Genomic DNA, 9,986 nt, shown 5'->3' with positions numbered 1-9,986 from the left:
ACATATACATATATCAACATATACACATATACATATATCAACATATACACATATACATATATCAACATATACACATATACATATATCAACATATACACATATACATATATCAACATATACACATATACATATATCAACATATACACATATACATATATCAACATATACACATATACATATATCAACATATACACATATACATATATCAACATATACACATATACATATATCAACATATACACATATACATATATCAACATATACACATATACATATATCAACATATACACATATACATATATCAACATATACACATATACATATATCAACATATACACATATACATATATCAACATATACACATATACATATATCAACATATACACATATACATATATCAACATATACACATATACATATATCAACATATACACATATACATATATCAACATATACACATATACATATATCAACATATACACATATACATATATCAACATATACACATATACATATATCAACATATACACATATACATATATCAACATATACACATATACATATATCAACATATACACATATACATATATCAACATATACACATATACATATATCAACATATACACATATACATATATCAACATATACACATATACATATATCAACATATACACATATACATATATCAACATATACACATATACATATATCAACATATACACATATACATATATCAACATATACACATATACATATATCAACATATACACATATACATATATCAACATATACACATATACATATATCAACATATACACATATACATATATCAACATATACACATATACATATATCAACATATACACATATACATATATCAACATATACACATATACATATATCAACATATACACATATACATATATCAACATATACACATATACATATATCAACATATACACATATACATATATCAACATATACACATATACATATATCAACATATACACATATACATATATCAACATATACACATATACATATATCAACATATACACATATACATATATCAACATATACACATATACATATATCAACATATACACATATACATATATCAACATATACACATATACATATATCAACATATACACATATACATATATCAACATATACACATATACATATATCAACATATACACATATACATATATCAACATATACACATATACATATATCAACATATACACATATACATATATCAACATATACACATATACATATATCAACATATACACATATACATATATCAACATATACACATATACATATATCAACATATACACATATACATATATCAACATATACACATATACATATATCAACATATACACATATACATATATCAACATATACACATATACATATATCAACATATACACATATACATATATCAACATATACACATATACATATATCAACATATACACATATACATATATCAACATATACACATATACATATATACATATACACATATACATATATCAACATATACACATATACATACATATTACATATACAGACATATACATATATACACATGTCCATATTCATACTTGCTTGCCTTCATCCATTCCTGGCAATACCCTGCCCCACAGGAAACATTTATGTGTATATTAGGTGAAGGCCAATAGGATGTTGACAGATTTATGTATATCAGGTTGTGAGTGTCTTTTCATTTATAGCCAGTCGTAAGTTTTAGGTTAGTTCCATTTAATCTTTGATAATATTGTGTCACTGTAAATGATAGAAGGGACTTTTATATTATTGAGACACCTGAAAAGCAGAATACTGTGAGTTTGTGTTTTAGAATGAATTTGAAATAAGTCTGTGAAGTTGACTTACCTGAGAGAGAGATATGTTACCATCTTTCTGTGTACATTGTTAATATTATTTCAGTATTTTGTTCATGGAACTGTCTACAGTAAGATGAATGTTGGAGGAAATATTAGATTATGTTCCATTAATAGTTAAACAGTATGTGTAGGAAAAGCCCACATTTCTAACAGACCACCAGCATGTACTGGTGCAACATAGGCTCAAGATTGTACAGCTTAAGTCATATTGGGCTTATTTACTAAACCTTTGGAGAGCTCTGTGTTTGTACAACATGAATATGGTGTATTACTGACTTTCTTAAGTATGGAACTACTGTACTTGATTGTAAGATTATGATGTTACAGGGTAAGATGTGTTTCTTATGTACATTGCTGAACAGAACAGAGTATGTAACCTCAGCCACCTACTGCACAGCAGTTACTTTTTATAAAGGTTTCCATTTTGTAAAAATGTAGATAGAATTGTGGCTGAATCTTACTTTAAACATTCCTACCTCTAGTTTTGTTAATCAGTGCTAGGCTTAACCAAAGTTGCTTTTAGTGTTGTCTAGTGGTAAAACAAATCATAATCTTTGTGTCATCTGGATGATAAGATGCATCCTTATTATTTTTGTAGATCTTGTTTTCTGTATTTTACAAAGTGCATCCTCATTATTTTGTTAATTTTCTTATATTTTCTATATTTGATAAGGTGCATCCTTATTTTTTTTTAATTTTCTTATATACTCTATTTGACAAGGTGCATCCATATTATTTTGTTAATTTTTATTTCCTCTCTTATTCAATGCATAATATGCTGTAGTTCAATAAGACTTTATGTGTTTGAATTGTAGGTCCATTACTTAAATTCCTGCCCAATATGAGCAGAATAACAGCAGTTTGGGTTGGAGAAATTCAGGGGGGCTTTTAGCTAATTTTGATAGATAGTTGACATCCAGATGATGTTGATTTCATGAGCTGAACATTTACATTGATTTTGCATACTGAATATTTCTGACTGCTTGGTATTTAAGAATACAGTGGATTCATTGTTCCTTCTAACTGGGATCCCAGTAATAAGTATATTTGTTTGAACTTCAGTACAATGATTGTTTTTTTTATATGTGGTAAAGGAAGTGAGCATTCATGTTTTTTATACTGATATTCAGTACAGTGGGCGTAAGGGAAGTAGATGTCGATGATGGTTAAGATGAAGTTAGTGATCAAGTTGATGTGCATTATTTACTGCAGTTGTCAAGACCATACATAACTGATATTCATTTACTCAGAAAGCTCTTTAACATTATTTTATTATTATTATTATTATTATTATTATTATTATTATTATTATTATTATTTTTATTATTTTTATTATTCATTATATATAATTGCTGTTCCCTGCATCAGCTAGGTAGTGCCAGGGAACAGATGGAGAATGGCAAATCCACTCATGTACATGTATATATATATAAATGCCCAGATATGCACATATACATATCAACATATACATATATACACATGTACATATTCATACTTGCTTGCCTTCATCCATTCCTGTCGCTACCCTGCCCCACGGAAAACAGCTATATATACGTATATGATTATCAGCATATAGGTTATCACTGTACGAACAGTATTTTAGAATATCAGTTCTTTAGCAGTGCTTTTCACTTAGTTATGCTTTTCTTCTAATAAGTCATGTAACAGGTCAAGTGTTCCACATAGTCAGCTTGTCAGGAAAGTATGGGGATGCCATTTCAAATCGGGTTTATTTGAATTCCAATATCATCATTTATTTAGTTAAACATTTGCATCAAGCATTGACATAAAATTCATTAAAGTAAATGATGTTTTCATTCAAAGTTTGACTAATTGTAAAGCAAATTATTTTTCATAAGTACTGCAAAATTCAAGCTCTTGGAACTGTTCCTCATTCATAAATATGCTAAAATGGTGTGTCTTTTTGTTTTAGTACAAAATTTATCATGGAATCAGCAAACAAACAAAAACTGTAGAAATGGAACAGATTACTTAATATTAATAGATGAGTCCCAAAACACTTGAATTTCTCCCACTATTTGTCTTAGCTTTATACTGCACAGTGGAAATATTGAAATTTAGAGATGTATTGAAGGTTTACATTTTTTTGCTATTCATTAAGATAACTATTTTGTATATAGGTTTCCTTTTACAACTTTAGTTTCTTCATGTACACTCTTTGAATGAATATGAAATTGGGGATATAATATAGGGCATCCTAGATACTCCGTGACAGTGCACCATTCTAGAATTTTTTCTTTTATTTATAAGTTGTCAGTCAGTGGACGGCAGAATTTAAATGGTACAGACCTTGCCATTTACCTGTTGTGATGTAACTTGATTATGTTTTTTATTTGCACTGTATTCTTGTTAAGCACATGGAAAAGTATAATGTTCAGAGTTTCGAGAGAGAGCCAGAATGTGACTTATATTTATATATATATTGTTATGTACTGCCCATGAATTACCTTCATATTATTATTTCACTAAGGATTAAACAGTGTAGCTCAGATTATTGTGAGTCTCCAAAATGATATTCTTTGGAAATATTTATCTCATTGTAGAATAAAAGTGCTTCAAAATCATATCTTTGATTATCCTTATTTGTAATTTATTAGTCCAATAGCTGATGTCATAGTCTGAGAGACTGTGTGCAAAGAGCAATGAGAATTAGTGTGAACATAAGTAATGCAATAAGATGTGGCATGGGGATGAGACAGAATGGATTGTCTTTAGATGGGGAGGATATGGAGAAAGTAGGGTGTTCTGGATAGGACATGACAGCAGATGGGGTTAAAATCAGGGAGAAAATTAAGCGTATGGAGAGGTCAGTGTCTTTTGGGGCAAAGGTGGATATATCTGAAGATTTAGTAGATCTGACTGTTGTATTGATGTAAGTCTTTGGAATTGAATACCATAAATGAAGAGTATGATGAAGAGGGTTATCCTGCTTGTGCTAAAATAGTTTAGGCATATGAAAGCAGAGAAAGATTTACTAGAGAATGTGGCTGAAGTGGAAGAAACAAGAGGAACAGAGAATATAGAACAAAAGGGTTTATGCTATTGACGCCTGAACTTTCAGCAAAGGATTAAGTAAATTGGAGCCATGTATTATATGGGAGGTGATATTCTGTCAATGGGCTGTACTAGGTCATGTGAACCAGTCAAGGTAAACCATGAAGCATTCTGTGAGGTCTGGCTTGGGATGGTAGGCACTGTTTTTGGTACATCGTACATAAGTCAAGATTATATGTATCTAAATGAAGCCAATGGGCATGTGTTCTTGATGCTACTTGACTGAGACGATTAAATATGGATAAACAAAATCATGTGTTCGCTGTTTCCCGTATTAGCGAGGGAGTGCCAGGGATGGACAAAGAGGCAGCATTTGCTCATTAACTGTAGCTCCCGTCATTGTGCACATACCAGCAATGCTTCCCTAAATACCTTCCATTCCTCACCCACTCCCCTAACTACGTTTACTCTCCATTACCATAATGCACTCATTCTGTCTTGATGTTTCTTTAAACAGGTCTATTTCCCTTGCTCAGTTACTCTCACCACTCTTCTCACCCATAAAGTTTCGTCTTTTCCGAGAAACAATTACAAATCTTCGCCGTAGTTTTTACAAGATAATGATCAGATATCCCACCAGCACATTCATATCCAAAAGTCTGTCTTTTGTACTCCTACATAAGCACAGAACTTCACAAGCTGTTTACCAATTCCATTCTTAAAACTGAACACTCTATGCTCCCAGTCATAGCCTCAGTTGCAACTTTACTTTCGCATTTAAATCATCCAACTTTGTGATGGGTGATTTAAATGCTGACACCCAAGACGTGTGTATTAGTGGGGAGACTGAGGTATTTAAACCATTAAATCGAAGTAATTGTTTCCTCTTTGGCTACGAAACTAATTTCACTCATAGTTCTACTATCTCATTTGAATACGTGTAATTGATGGTATACACTGTGTTATTTTGAATATTTCGACTAATCTCACGTGCTTATGTTCTCCCTTCGAGCACCACGTTCGTAATGAAAACAATAAAGAGTGTACAAAAAAAAAAAAAGTGGAAAAAAATCACTATCCAATACGTCTTTACGTAATCACGCCAAAAAGGAAAATTAAAAGTATCTTGCCACATTTTGTGTGAAACAATTTGACACTAAGGACGAAGGATGACCGTTAGTCTTGCCCCACAATAGTAGCTCTCCTTGCATGGTATTGTCATATATCGATTGCTATGGACATTTTCTGTCATCTGCCATAATAAACGTTGTACTGACTGTATTTCGATGGAAATACATATAAAAGGGTTATCTTAATTATTAGGAAAATTTGTCTCGCATACGCCATACAGTGTGCACCTATCTGTTTACCATTGTACGGCGGGGGACTTGTATATTTTCTTGTGAAATTTTGTTTAAAAACCTCGTAGAACTATAAGTGACAAGCGCCCTAGTGCTACTAGTTTTTCTGGTAAGGAGAAAAATTAGTCATATTAGAAGTTTGATGCCTGTAACATTCGGTGAGGAGTAAGAGTACTTTGAAAGTTTGAATTCCTTCCAAGATAATTGGTATTTCTAAAAGTGAAATACATGGAACTCATGTTAAGAATATTGGTCATGATCAGTCCAACGTTCCTCTGAGTGCCTTAATTATTCTGCAGAAGGCCAAAACTCCTGAAGATGAAAGGTGTAAGTGTGGCAAAGAATTTTATGAGTAAGGCTTCTAGTGGCACTCAAGGGTGGTGTAAGCTTTTCAAGAGGCGGACTGTGGAAGCAGCAAGTGCAGATGTCGAGGCAGAAAAAAAAAGTACCCAACCATGCTATAAAGACCATCATTGAACAAGACGGCTACACACCCATGAGGTCTTCAACTTTAGATAAGACTGGGTTGTCTAGTATTACAAGTGAATGTTAGTAAGAACCTTTTACTTTTTTACGGTTCATAGCAGCTAAAAATTATTTTTTTTTTTTTTTTTTGCTGGGAACGCTGCAGGTAATTTCAAGATGAAGACCCTGCGGTTTATTATTAGGAGATATACTGGGCTATGAAGGACTCTCAACACCGAAGGCCTGGATAACAAAGATTTCTTTCCAGGTTTGGTTTAGATCTCTGGTCTCGCCTGCTGAGAGATTAATCTGCTGAGAACAACTTCATCTCTGACAGTGACCCTGGTCATCATATCAGACAGGACAGTTTATCTATGTAAAATTAATTCTCCTGCCATCCAACAGAAATTCGTTGCTGCAGCTTATAGATTGAGTTACAGCCATGTTTAAAGGATACCATCTACATATCCCAGCTCATCAAAAAAACAGCTGTTGATAATAAGACTGCCGTCAAGAGGCTTTTGATATGGTGATAATCTTATGAATGCTGTGGATAACTTGTTTATTGGTGGAAGGAAGTTGCTGCCTTCACCATGAAAGGAGTATGTGAAAAAGTTTGGTTTCAACGTGTCAACGATTTTGTTGGACTTCAAGAGCAACTTCCAGTCATTCAGTACAACCAAATTGGATTGGCTCAACAAGAAGGATTGAACAACTCAAAAGAGTATATGGTTGAGTTGCTAGAATCACATGGAATGGATTTGTTATATGGGCATATAGTACCACTTGAAGAACAGTATAAAAGAAAAGGAATGAGTGGCATTACCAGAACCTTTGACAATAATATTGTGCTAAAATTATCTTATATAATGTCAAGCTTTTGGACGAAATAGTGAACAATTTTAATGAGAATGACCCAGACTAAAATGGAGCCATTAATTTGCTGTTTTGTTAGAAAGTGCTTCAGCCTGTTACAAGAACCTGTACAAACAAGAGGAGGAAGTCTCATACTTTAAACAGAGTTGTTAAGAGCCAATTTTACATGAAGAACCAGGTAGTCCTGGCTCTTTGCACTCCACCATGGCCTCCCTTTTCCCTTCCTCCACATCTACAGTCTTCATCTAGCTTGGGTAAGTGTCAAGTATATCTATACTAGTTTAAAATCTTTTATTTATATCAACAGAGATGTCAAGGGAGTATTTTGAAGGTTTGTTTAATGTGTTTGATGATAGAATGGCAGATATAAGTTGTTTTGGTTGAGGTGGTGTTTGGTGTTTGATAGAATGGCAGATATAAGTTGTTTTGGTTAAGGTGGTGTGTGGAGTGAGAGGGCCAGGGAGAATAGTTTGGTATAGAGAGGTGGTGAAAGCCTTGTGGAAGATAAAATCCGGCATGGTGGAGGGTTTGGATGGTACTGCAGTTGAATTTATTAAGAAAGGGGGTGACTGTGTTGTTGATTGGCTGGTATGGATATTCAGTGTATGTATGGATCATGAAGTGCCTGAGGATTTGCGGAATGCATGTATAGTGCCATTGCGGAAAGGCATAAAGGTGAGTGTTCAAACTACAGAGGCATAAGTTTGTTGAGTATTCCTGGAAAATTGTATGGGAAGGTATTGATTCAGAGGGTGAAGGCATGTACAGAGCATCAGGTTGGGGAGGAGCAGTGTGGTTTCAGAAGTGGTAGAAGATGTGTGGATCAGGTGTTTGCTTTGAAGAATGTGTGTGAGATACATGCAGAGAAACAAATGGATTTTGTATGTGGCATTTATGGATCTGGAGAAGGCATATAACAAGGTGGGTAGAGATAATTTTTGTAAGGTCTTAAGAGTATAAAGTGTGGGAGGTAAGCTGCTTGAAGCAGTGAAAAGCTTTTATCACGGGTGTAAGGCATGTTTACGAGTAGGAAGAAAGGAGACTGAATGGTTCCCAGTGATGGTCGTTCACACTCAGAGTCTAGCTATCATATGTAATGCACCGAAACCACAGCTCCCTTTCCACATCCAGGCCCCACAGGTGTTTTCATGGTTTACCCCAGACACTTCACATGCCCTGGCTCAATCCATTGATAGCAAGTCGACCCTGGTGTACCACATCATTTCAATTCACTCTATTCCTTGCACACCTCACATGTTACACATGACCTTTCCATAAAACCATAATGTTTCTCAATTAGGTAATTCTCCTCTATAGAAAGTCAACCATTTGCTCTATACTTATCTTCTCTCGAAACTTAAAGACTTCACTTATTAGTGAGACTGGTATGTCGTTCAGCACCTCTTCCCAGTCTCCTTTCTTATACATAAATATGATATGTGTAAGTACAACAAGCACTGACATATGAACACTATACAAATCCTTCAGTATTTGCACTTTATGTAGTTTATGAAGTTGAACATTTTATTGAATGTTTACAGTAGGGAGTACTTATTTATTAATCTCTTTATTCCCTAAGGAAGAGCCTGTGGTGAATGTAAATATCACTTAAGTTAGACTACTGTATTAAGTTATGAAAATATGATGTTACAACAGAAAATCTAGCATCAGTGTTTGTAGAGCACTGTGGATATTATACATGAATCAGAAGAGAGTGGTCTTTATTAATGTAATTCCAACAGTTTAAATTTTTTTAATAAATTATTTCTAATGCATTTGTCAGTGAGAGAATGGGTTTACAGTAAATTTGGATTCACAGACATATGAACACTATGCAAATGGTTCAGTGTTTGCACTCTATGTAATTTTAAGAAGTTAAAACATGTTATTGATTATTTACAATGGGAAGTTCAAGTTGTACCTCTTTAATCTGGCATCCTTGGGTTCTGGCCATTGCTGGACCACAGGAAATGCTTGAAAACAGAAAAATGACCCTCAAGTCATACACAGTAGATGATCCGATCTCATAGTACTCACAAAGTCTTTATGGAACTTCCTTTATCTGATTTTTTCCATAACTTCATCTTTTCAAGCTTAGATAATGATTTATGCTTATTTTTATTAGCACTAGCACCATCTGCACCTCTTGGTCTCTTGGATGACATCTTGAAGGGCTGAAATACAGCTAAATATAAGAAATTAAGAAGACTTTTAATTAGGTTGGCTGCAGTGTAAACAGATTTTGGCACCTTAGCACTGCTGACAGTGCCACCCTGGTGGCTGATCCACAAACTAATACCTAATGGCAGCAGTTTCAAAATGTGCTGGACCACAGAGCTCCAGATTAGAG

The sequence above is a fragment of the Panulirus ornatus genome, chromosome 65 (genome assembly GCF_036320965.1).
Source record: "Panulirus ornatus isolate Po-2019 chromosome 65, ASM3632096v1, whole genome shotgun sequence".
In the NCBI taxonomy this organism is placed as follows: Eukaryota; Metazoa; Arthropoda; class Malacostraca; order Decapoda; family Palinuridae; genus Panulirus; species Panulirus ornatus.
Note: the sequence above shows the minus strand (reverse complement) of the source record.